Genomic DNA, 9542 nt, shown 5'->3' on the forward strand with positions numbered 1-9542 from the left:
CATTTTGCAGAAGCAATTAGTTTAATCCTCAGATAAACAGTTTAAATTCCAAGTGGTTTGAGGAAAAGAAAATCCAGAAAACAAACCAAGTTGTTTCCACTTTCAGTGAGAATAACTAATGAACAGCCAATTCAGCTGGTTTCACCACCAGTGTGTGCTCATGGGGCTTGTTCCTATTTCCAGCTTCATACGCTGGACAACACAAATCCAGCAGATTTATTCGGAGGCTGCAACTGCATGGCCCCCACTCCCGTGGCTGTGCAATAGCTGCACCCACTCTCCCACAGCAAAACCCAGCTGGGTAGAGGCTGCTCTCTGAAACACTGTTCTTTCCTGACTTCAGCTCTTTGTCTGGCCTTGGGCAAATCATTTAACCTGGTTAAATCAATTTGCCTGGCTCACACACCTCTGTCTCCAGAAAATGAGGTAAATTATGTGGTCCTGCTACAGGGAGTACTAAGGTGGAATCAATTAAGGTTTGTGAAGCACTTGGAGAGTCCTGAATTGGAGAAATTATCGAAATAGAGAACATCCTTATTAATTACACTAACTGATTAATTATTATTAAATTAGAACAACTTTGTTCTCTTGAGAGGAGAAAAATATTTGTTCCAGCCATTTCTTTTGCTCACATCCTTGGAAAAGCGACTTCCAACTAAAGAAGATTGAATGAAGAGCTTAACCCAAATAAAATAAATTGCCAGTAATTTCTGGTATCCCCTATGCCATTATTGAACAATTTGCATTTGAATCAGGGCTTTTTCTATCACAATCCAGCTTCACCTGATCCTGCTCTATAATCACCATCCCCATTTATGAAATCCCAGCATGTTGCCGTAGAAATTATGTCACAAATTCATCATTATGACTTCCCCAGCAGGAGCAATTGGAGCTGGAGATTGGCTGTAAAAGTTGCCTTCTTACCAGTCATGCTTTAAAGATATTTTAATATTTTTTTAAGGTAGAGAAGTGAGATTAGCTACCATAGGGAATTAGACAAGCATGCCATGAATATCCCAGGGATACAAGATTACATCCATGAGTCACAGGAAGCATAAAATATGATCAAGAGACTTTATGGAGGATGATCTTTGAAATTACCTCCTAATAGCTGAGCAGTTTGCATAAAATTGACTATTAGTTAAAAAAAAAAGTAATTCAAAATTCAAAAGTGAACCCGACTGATAATAGTGAAGTTACAGCTATTCCCATCAGGAAGGCTTATCTGTCAAGCCATTCCAGGCCCACAGCTTATAGGTTTGCACACTCCTTTGATAACATGATAATTGGTCAGGTACTATGGCAAGAAACGTTCAGAGAGTAAACTTTTGAGGCAAGTTATTTAAATATAAATATTTTAGACTTTTCTTGCAAGGCTACATTCCTCCTGCTGCTGCTTGTGAAAGGCTGGCAGGTACTGCAATTCTTAATGAGAGCAACTGAAGAACCTTGACACAGGAAAGCCTCAAAACAAAGACTATTTCTGCTATAAGCAATGCACTTTGCCAGCAATTGTCTTATTATACCTCTTAATCATTAAAAACAAACATCAGAATAAAAGCCTCTTTTTATCAGTGTTAAAACAGAAAATAATTCAGTGAAAAAATAGCGCCTTATATAGAGCGTAACACCCAGTCTGAGGGCCCCACACACAAACCCGGGTCTCGTCTGGCTGCGTTCACACTTTCCCTCCTTCCTCCCACACCCCCGTCCCTCCATGCAGCTGGAGCCCACCCGCTCCTCTCAGCTTTGGCAGCGAAGCCTGGGTGATTTGAGAAGCGCCTGGTCCTTGGCTGAGGAGATCAAAGCTACATGTGCCAGGTCCTCCCTGCATCAGCTATTAACTCAGACTGCCATCAGGTCTCATTTGAGCCGACACAAATTATGGCAGCTGGAAAATTACCCGGCCGTAAATCACCACCATGTGGTCAACCAAGTTCTCCACTTGGATGCACAGAATTCTCCTCTTCTCCCCACCAGCTTTGCACCTTTTCTAAATTTAAAACAAGCAAACTAGGCAGCAGATATGGCCTGTATTTAGTTAGAATAAATGTTTTTGTAATGTTGTTGAGCAGTCTGGCAAGGTTAATTAGTTCTCTGAGGTATCCTAGAGAACAAGGTTTGGCTGGTAAGGGAGACACCATCCATTTAAACCAACTAAGGACAGTGAGGATGAGCAAGAAACCCCAAGATTTTGCAGAAAAAAACCCCAACCAATGGAGGAAAAGGGGAACAAAAAAAAAAGCGTAATACAGACAGGGGCTTATGCCTCCTATGTCCCCAGAAGAGCAGCCCTACAAGCAGAGAGCAACCACCAACCTGCAGGTAAATAACAAGATCATTTAGCCCCAGTAAGCCTGTTAGACTGCAACTGAGCCCTTCTGCTTCTCAGCAGTGACAGGCAATAATTAATTAGCAGCAAACACTCTGATGGGTACTTGGTCCTTATTCCAGCACTAGACTCTTTCAGCCAAGATGTCTGTCCCAGTGCAGCACAACTCATTAAGAGAAAGAGCGGGAGGAAACTTGGGAGTTGTTCAGGGCTGGAATAAGAGGGAAGTAAAGAAGCAGACACACCTGGTTCCACACATCCTGTGGCAAGATTCTGAGGAGCTGGGTAACTGGATCACACGGGTTTGTGGTTTTCTACCCAGGAAGCATGTGTCTGAAGCCTGGTCGTCTCTGGACAGTATGTAAGGAGTATTGTACGTAGTACACAGCAACAGTGGTTTAAGGTTGTTAACAATGCGGGAAGGCACCCTGTGCTTCCTAAAGGATACCTGCATTGGGCCAGGAAAGCATGGTTGGGCTTACAAACTACCCACTGAAGTACCTGTCACTCAAAGAGCAACCTGAAGAGAAAAGCTGAATCTGATCCATGCCATGGAGCTATTCAGACCCTCATCTGGGGGGGCAAAAGGCACCCTCCTCCCTACATCACACAACACAATGCTATCTTACAAGGTCTGTAGGAGTTCTTTGTGGCCACAGCCACCCCAGTCAGCCCTTTCACAAACTCCAAACAATACAGACATGTCTGCCCCAGCCACAGCACAGGCCACAGGGTGACAGCAGAGCAGCTGAACAGAATACATGCCCTGAGAGCCTTTCTTGGGCAATCACAGGCTGGTCACCCATGGCAGGGACAGGCCTGTCCTTCCATCTCTGAGGGATAAACATAGCAACCAGGAGACAGGGACCACTCTCCTGGTTTTATACCCAAGGCAAGAAAAACCCCAGCTGATGGAAACATGGCAGGGTCTAATTCCCTGCTTTAAATGTCCCAATTCACCATAAAACACTTCAGTCTCAAGCACTGGACAAGTCATTGCCCCACATGCAGCACCAGAGCCCTGCTGTTTTCCAGAGAGCATTTATTTGCCAGTTCTTGGGGAGGTACATGGTCTGTGGAGGACAACAAGTTTGCTGTGACAGCAGCATCACAGCCTAGGGGCACAGCCACCATCCTGCCTAGAGACACTCCCTGCCCCAAGAGAGCCTCAGAAGCCAGCCCACTTCTGCCCAGAAAACCTCTACCCCAAGTCAATGGCATAACAATTACTGCCACAAACACCTCCCTTTTCCCCCTTTGCCCTCAGAGAGGGGAAGTCCAAAACCTGTGGATTGTTTAACTCACATCTTTTCCTGCTGTTTGGGATCGAGAAGCAGCAGACACTCCCGCCAACAATCCAGAACACACTCCTTCCCCCAGCTCCCTCTTCACCACACCTGAAAGCCCTAACAATCCCATCAAGTCACCGGTTTTGCTGCTTAACTACCCTCAGCTGCACAGGCAACACCAGTTCACTCAGTTCCCTCCTTTCTCACTGATGCTGAGGCTAGCGGATCTCCCCAGCCTGTCCTGCAGGAAGCTGCCCATGCATCCTCCTGAGACACGTGCTAGATCTGCTTCAGCTTCTCCGCTCCCCGTAGGACTTCTTCCCTGAGCATGAGCTCACCCTGCAGGGCTGCTGTTTTGGAGAAGGCATCTGCCTTTTTGTTTTCTTCCTTCTTAACCAAAGCTTTCCTGCTGATGCAGCCTCCAAAGGAGGTGTTTGGAGAGGAGAGACAGGAGGAAGCTGGAAGCTAGCTGAGGCTGCATGGAGACCAAGGAACCAGTCAGCTGAGTGACCCCACTTCCCTGAGTCTGCAGGGAGCCTCCCACTGCCCTCCCATCCACGCCTGTGCCAGAGGCATGCCTGGACAGATGCAGACATTTCACCCTGCTTGAACATCACAGGAGCCTTGCAAAGCTAACAGTCCTTCTCTTTCTGTTCACAGACCACTGCCACTAAGAAACCTGGAGGGATTCTCCTGCTGCTGGCCTGGGAGAATCAGAAAAACTCGATTTGCTGCATCCCACATGTCCATAGTATATGGATGACTGGTCTAGAAAGAGTAGCTATAACAGGCAGGATGGAGATGGTCCTGAGACACCCCGTGCCAGTAACAGCAGGAAATTTATTGGAAAAAGTACTCCATGCTAAGCTCAGGGAAAACCACACTTTGGTTCCTTCCATTCTGATGGATTGCCTCTTTACTGGGACAAAGTCTAACCCCAAGGGCACATCCAGGCTGTACATTTGCTCATCTGGCAGATGCTGCTCATGCCTTTAAGTGCAGCCACAGTTCTGCAGTTTGGGAAAACCCCTTTCTGCTGGTCACTGCACCTCCAAAGTCACAGTTTTTCCCTACAACCCCTCCCAAAATGCTCGGATGTTACTCACACTGGTATTGCAGAAACGCCCAAGAGGCAGGGCTGTGGCAGCCACAGGGATCTCAGGACAGTGGTGGGAAGAGGTCTCCAGGCAGAAGGAATGTCTTATTGAGCCAACCAAAACAACCAGGACACTTAGCTCTGGGATATCCTCCCCAGGTCCATTCCACTGGCCTATTGCTTCTACCAGCTGGGGTCTGATGTGAGCCACGAAGCTCCAGCTTGCCCTGTAGAGCCATTCCTAGCTGCCTTCTAAACAGTTTCTTTAGTTTATCTCTTTTTACCTGCAACCATCATCCTTTGGGATGAGCATTTGAGGTGCTGACATCCCACTGAGAGCTCCAGCACAGTCTGGGAGCACCCTCTCAATCCACCCACTGGGATTTCTTGTATTGCCTTTCTCCCGAAGTTGCAGCCTGATCAAGAGCTCAGTTGTACATTGTCAGTTCTCTACGAACAGAGGGAGATAGACATCCACTGGACATACAAATATAATTCTTCTCCCATAGACTACAAAACCTTTTGCCAAAGCACCCAGGACTTTTCCTCTACAGCTGAGCTTGTCAAAGAGCAGCAGGGAAACAAACCCAGAAAATACAGGAGACAGGTGTGCATGTCTGAATAACCCAACTTTCTATGATAAACAGAGCAGCTCAAGTGCCCTCTTGTCTCTGTCCCTGTAATAAATCTCCCAGTTTTACTGTGTTGTGATGTAAAACATCTAAGAGCTTTCCCCAAGTTGCAAATAGAACATAAATTACATTGGGTCAACTCTGCAGACACTAATGTTATCTATAAAATCCTGGCACTAATAACTTCACAGAAAGTCTGCAGGCTCCCTGTTTGTATGAGCAAAGCTAATTAGTGTGTGCAGCCTGTAACTCAGAGGTATCAAGATTAGGAAGATGAAGCACCAAACTGGGAACTCCTGAACTGTAGCTACTTTGGACACCAAAACAGATGGTGACCCGGACCTGAAGTTTTTGGTTGGGAGCTGTAGCATCTCAACTGAACACAAAAGAAATCCATCCTGCTTTTATCCCAGCAAAGTTAAAGATATCCCACCCAGAGGCAAAGAAACCACTCTAAGAAGGACCAACTGTGCCTCTTGGAGGGCTGCATTACTGCTTATTATCTCAGGAAAAGACTAGACTGTTGTTAAACCTTCTCGTACTTTCTGCCATAAAAAAGTCCACTCTCCACAAGGAAATCACACTGTGGGCAAATTATGACTTTAACATTAATAAAGAAGACAAAACAGTTTGACCTCTTCTCATGTGCATGAGCCCTGCAACACCTGCAGGGGCTGTGCCCTCCAGGAACTGCTCTGGGCTCGGTTCCTGCAGCAGTGCACTGGAGAGCTCTGGGAAATGAAGTCAGATCCCCTTTTTCACATTTTTCTGGCAAAAGGAGCTCTTCTCAAGGCAAAGGAGTTGCATGAAAGTGAAAGGGAAAATGGAGGCCACAAACCCAATTCCACCCACACGGCCCTAAATATCTTTCCTAAAAATAATGTAGTGCACACAATTCATATTTAGTAAGAAATAGAAATACTGAAATAACTCATCTCCACAACATAAGTTTAGCTGACACTATTTTAAAACTTAGATTATTTTATGACTCAGAAACGTCATGGTTGTAGGTGAAGAGCACAGCTTCATCTCTCCAATCTTAAGCCTGGAAGCATCAGCAGCTGCTCTGTAGAAATTATTTCAGTCCTACTTTGCAAGTGAAAATGCAAGGTTGGTATCACACTCAGCAGAGAAACAACAACACCCATGCTGAAATTTACGCTTCATTTCCATTAGATTTGGTGATACAACTCATGGGGATAAGACTGGGCAGCCAAACATCTGGTGTAAGACTACAGAAGACACTGCACACCCAAGAATCACCCTTCTCTTTACAGTTTGTGACCAGCACAACCCAAATTTTCCATTTGCTTCAGCAGTCATTGAACTTGGTCATCAGAAACGTTCACACAAGCGTGTGCATGTATCCCACGTACACACCGCCCCCAACTCCCCTCCCTGGCTGCACACGTGTATCTTGTTGACATTTCCTCTCAGGAACGATGCTGTAGCTGTTCAACACTGTTCAAGCAAGTGGAATGAAATGTAAAACATCGGCACTGAAATCCCCCCTCCTTTGAGGTTCTGTTGTAACTTGTCAAGTTTTACTTAAAATATGACAAAATTGTCATTCTACAAAGTCTGCTGGATTTGGGTGGTTATTACCTGGAGAATCTGGTAATAAAAAAAAGCATCTCCAGTGTGAGATGCTTTACCTCATCTGTTGCTGAAAGCATCACAAAAACACAAGGTAGGGAATGCTTTACTAAGTCTATTGTTCTCTCAGGAGTAGATGAAGAATGGTTATTTCCATGTAACAGCTATTATTCATAAATTAATATGAAAGGGATATCAAGGAATCAGTTGCTGGTATCTAAGTACTCAAAATGACCCCATAATGACCATTTCATCTTCAAAACCCATCACTGATTCAACACTAAGTGGACAAGTCCTTCCGTCATGCTTGAAAACCTCCCAAAGAGTGCTAAGAATCATTAGAAAAAAAAATCACATTACAGTCCATTCTGCACTCAATAAAATTAAAATCAAGAATTTTGTCTGTTGCCATCTTATTGCAGGGATTCCATACTGTTCTCTCCTTATTGCAAAAATTTCATACCTTCTCGCTGTTTTCTCGTGGGCAGCTCCTCAGAGCACTGACTCTTTCTTCTTCACGAAGCAGCAACTGACTCCAGCTCCCTTCTTAACCAGGCCACCCACTCTTTTATAGCACTCTTCTTCTCATTGGGTACAGCTGTGGCCTGTTAAAGTCAGGCCTGCTCCTAATCTTTGATAATTGGCCCAGCTGCAACTCCTTAGGGGTAAGATTACTTCTACACTACCTTCATTTTCTTATATTCTATCCCCCTAACATTTGTCTATTATTTTCTGGCTAGGGCTTACACCACCTTTAAATGACACGCGCTCAGAACCATTCGTATTTAGCTGACAGCCAAGGGGCTTTCTCTATAAGCACAAAGCCAAATGACAGCTGGCTCCTTTTCTGTAGTCAAAAAAAGATGTCAGAAAATTCTGAGGGCATATATTCAGATTCTCTACAAAACAGCACAAATCAGTGATATGGGGAAGTATACAGCACAAGTATTTAGATGTAGAGGACCTCAGGATGAAAAATGGGTGGTTGTCTCTTTGGCGGGGGAGTGCAGCAGCAGTAGCAAATCTCACACACGTGCACACCAAAGTTCACTGATAACAGTTTAAGAACAATCAATTTTACTTCACAACTTTGGCTCTGGACTGACTGGCAAGCTTCAGAAACCTGTTCAACACACTTTCTATGTTTTAGCTCAGTAGTAGTCACAGTAAAAGCACCACAAATACAATTTTACAACCCATTTTACTTTGCCTCTTGTGAACTGCATATTTATTAATCTGGCAAAATTTCCTGCTGGGAGTTTATGGCAATTGTAGCTCCAAATTCTCTCATCAATTAATTTCCCTTTGAACATGTAAAATTTAAAAGCAGCTTCATGCAACATAAGTATCCAATAAAATCCCCCCAACTTTAAATATAAAATTTAATAGGAAGGGCCCATATAAACAGACCAGCGCCAATTCCAAGAGCATGAAATCTCTTGAGTGGTGCTCTTGAACCAGCTGATAACCAACCACAACCTGATTTCTCTGAGAGCAACACTGTTGTTTCCCACCTCTGCAAGGGAACAGAAGGGAAACAGAGGTTTTTCTTGGTAGGAGGGGAAAATACTTGTGAGGCCAAGTTGCCATCAAGAGCATATCTGAACCTCACTGGGAACTATGTTTACTGTAGCCAGCTCCTCCTGGTATGCCAATGCTTGACACTTTTTAAGTTGTGTAAAGCTTCATTTTTATTCCTCAGGGCACCGTTCAAAAGATGTGGCCTGGCAGTCATCCCACCTGAGCTAGGTGATCTGTCCCAACATTTCAGTAACCTTGAAGGAACAGCTTCCATAGAGACTTGAAATCCTCATACCAAAGATTACACTATTGAAAGGATAATAAACATTAACTGCAGACACCTGGTGTTTACATGACTATGAAAAAATACAGAGTCATTTTGGGTCTTGTTAAATTGTGGGTTTAGGTGCTGAAAAGTAGCTTCCAGTGATGAATGTTTCCATATGCCATTTAATAAGCTTTGAGTATTTCACCCATTAATCTGAGTGAATATCCCCCTACTCATCTCCAACAGCATCTGTAACACAGCCATTGGAATTACACGTCTGCAATGACTCTGCTCAGCTTCCAGGGCCATTCAAGATTTTGGGGAGCCTCTTTAAAACTCTGACATTCCTTAGAGAAGAGCCTTTGCCATCTTATAGCTGAAGAGGCTATTAATATGTTCCATCTCATGCAATCCAGCACTGAAGCTAAGCTCTGCATAGGAAGGAAAAGGCTTCACCTTTATGAAATACCCATTTCCAAGCCCCCTAGATTCATGTCTAAACTTCCCGACAAGCTCAATTAATCTTCACAGGATGAAGAATAAGGAGACAGATGTGGCAAATGGCTACAAGAAGAAATAGGGGGTTAATCTTTGATAGAAGGCAATGATTGCCCAGCAAAAGGTATTTTGGGGGTAAGCTGGAGAAAGCACAGAGGTGACACACAGGTCCAGAAGCCCTGCCCATCCTACAACCACAGATTCAAGCAACCCACCAGTCCTCGCACAATCTGCACCAAAGACATAATCAAACTGCTTATGAACAATATAAAACTCAAAACCAATCAACTGGTCAAATAATATGATCTGT

Source organism: Molothrus ater, chromosome 14 (assembly GCF_012460135.2).
Source record: "Molothrus ater isolate BHLD 08-10-18 breed brown headed cowbird chromosome 14, BPBGC_Mater_1.1, whole genome shotgun sequence".
NCBI classification, from domain to species: domain Eukaryota; kingdom Metazoa; phylum Chordata; class Aves; order Passeriformes; family Icteridae; genus Molothrus; species Molothrus ater.